Source organism: Hipposideros armiger, unplaced genomic scaffold (genome assembly GCF_001890085.2).
Source record: "Hipposideros armiger isolate ML-2016 unplaced genomic scaffold, ASM189008v1 scaffold_324, whole genome shotgun sequence".
Lineage (NCBI taxonomy): Eukaryota > Metazoa > Chordata > Mammalia > Chiroptera > Hipposideridae > Hipposideros > Hipposideros armiger.
In genome coordinates, this window is record NW_017731674.1 from 1,963,907 (window position 1) to 1,966,225 (window position 2,319).

Consider the following 2,319-nt stretch of genomic DNA (forward strand, 5'->3'; position numbering starts at 1 on the left):
GGGGGGGGGGGTTGGGGGAGGCTGGTTTCAGTATGTGCTAATGTGAGATAACAAGCTAGGGCATTTGTAAGTCAACCAGCAGATAGCACCAAACTTCTATGTCAACCAAAAAAGCTCTTCTATGTCAACACCCTGCATTATTTTCATGACCACATCCTAAGCAAACAGGCTGGGGCCTAGGGCCACACACAGAATCGATTTCCAGTCCCCATGGTTCTCGTCCCTTGCGTCTATCCCCCTCGTCCTGCCCCTGGACCTGCTCCCTCACTGCCCAGCCGCGGCTGCCTTTGCGTCTCAGGTGTGTCTGTCTCCGCGCCTCTGGGGACATGGCTCCCTCTGTGTCTGAGGGTCAGTGTCCCCTGCCTGGGCACTCGGCGTTTCTCCCGTCGCCAGGACCTGGGTCTCCCCAGGTTTCCCCGCTGGCTCTTCCCTGCCTCCTGCTGCATTTGATGTCGCAGGGTCTCGCGCTCAGTCTCCCCCTCCCTTTTCTTTGATTCTGGCAGTTTCCTTTCCCAGAACCCAACGTCCTTGTCCTATAAGAACACCAGTCACATTGGTTTAGAGTCACCTTAATGTCCTTGTCTTAGCTCAATCATCCCTTCAAAGGCCCCAGCTCCAAATACAGTCACATTCCTTGGTCCTGGGGGTTAGGACATCAGCATATGCAAGTGGGGGACACACCATGTATGTAACACCAGCCCAGGTGGGAACGGGGGTGCGGGGCCTGCGGTTCCTGTAGAGCAAAGCATCGCTTCCTATTCCCAGGACTCACAGGGACGAGGCAATGCTGCTGGGGGCCGTCCTGGGCTCCCTGTCCTCATAACAGCCTTAAACGGAGCAGCAGTTCACGAAACACTTTGTTATCTCTATTCAGTCTTCGAACACAAGTTACCCACCTTCTGTCCCCCAACCCAGCCCTGAACGTGCTCTGGCAAAGGGGGCGCCTGGTTCCCAGATTACCACACTGACCCCTACAGCGCCCGCCCTGTGACTTCTGTCTCCTTGAAGGTCTGACGTCTGTGCTTCCGTGTTCTCTCCTCCTGGGCCTCCTCCCAAGCTGCCCTGTCAGCGATTCTTTGTTTGGACACATCTGTCAAAGCTGCTTTGTGCCAAGTTTCTGTTACGGGGCCCCTCCCCTCCCCCCTTCTCCTCACTGTTCCCCTTTTCTCACTGACACTGTCATACTCAGAGGCATCTCACCCGAACTGTATCGTAACCAGGAACTCTGAGGTGGCTTCCCAGGAGCTTCTTAAGGTAGAGGGAGATGGAGTGACATTTGCATTTTTTTCTTGGAAGAGCTTTTATCCAAAGTTTAAAACTTCAACCATGTCGGTGCTTCCTGACTCTTGCTTTTCTCCAGACCTGCCTTCTGAGTCCCAAGGCCACGTGTCCCCCTGAAATCACTCCAACACCTCCAAGCAGTAGTGTCACGGCTGGGCTCATTGTCCCCTCCGAAGCTGGCGCTTCTTTCTCCCTCTGTGCCCACAAAATGGACCGTCCTCCTGGTCACTCAAATCAGAAGGCCGAGCATCACCCAGACCCTCCTCCATCACCCCCGAGGCCAGCCGCTCACCCCAATCCTGCCTGGACCCCCCTTCCTCACACCTCTCCTTAGCATTTCCAGCTCTTTTTATAAAACCTTCTCTGCTAGCAGTCCAAGAACATACCGGCTGTCATTGTCCTTCACATGTCGTGCAAAATCCTTCATGCTCACCCCAGGGCCCAGTGTGTCCCACTCTGTGCCGAAGCCCAGACACGGCGGGGACCAGAGGAGCCGACTGCCTGCCCTCAGGGACGTCCCAGTCCAGACGCGGTGAGAACCAGCCGGGGGTGGGGGGGAGGCCAGGCCCTGCAAGAGGCCTGGGGACAGTGTCCTGACTTGCTTCACAAAGCCGGGAAGGCCCCAACCACCCAGCTGGCACTTCCAACAGGGATCAACAGGCCTTTCATTTGCACCTCACAACAGCTCGGCGGGATTAGCAGGTCACCGTCAGCCCCATTTCACAGATGCGGAAGCTGCGGCCTGAAGGGGGTAAGTGGAGGGGCTGGGCTCCCACGCCAGGCTCAACTGAAACGCAGCCCTCTGTGCTTCCCCGCGAGGCACTCACTACCCTCGGGGACGATGCCCAGCTCGCAGACACCCCAAGTTGTTGCTCATGCCGCTTCGTCTGCCTGCAATGCCTGTTTCCCTCAGAAACCTCCCTGCTGAACACAGTTTTCTCTGTGATGTAACTACAGTGTTCCCACGTCCACGTGGACTCCAGCCCACACAGAGCTGCCCCTGCCCTCTCGCGCACACACAGTTTCACAGATGCTCTC

The 2,319-nt window shown here is 56.7% G+C and overlaps 1 protein-coding gene and 1 long non-coding RNA gene across 3 annotated transcripts in view; both read left to right on the plus strand.

The window, feature by feature from the left end:
- Positions 1 to 2,319, plus strand: part of LOC109392302 (uncharacterized) — a 15,277-nt gene that overhangs the window by 6,739 nt on the left and 6,219 nt on the right. The window lies entirely within an intron of this gene.
- On the plus strand, positions 1,183 to 2,311 carry LOC109392321 (uncharacterized). 2 transcript variants are annotated; one of them, XR_002126037.1, is made up of 4 exons: positions 1,200 to 1,254; positions 1,720 to 1,813; positions 1,967 to 2,032; positions 2,239 to 2,311. It is a non-coding gene; the product is annotated as an uncharacterized LOC109392321 (long non-coding RNA). The 2 variants fall into 2 exon arrangements; XR_002126036.1 differs by having other exon boundaries at positions 1,183 to 1,813.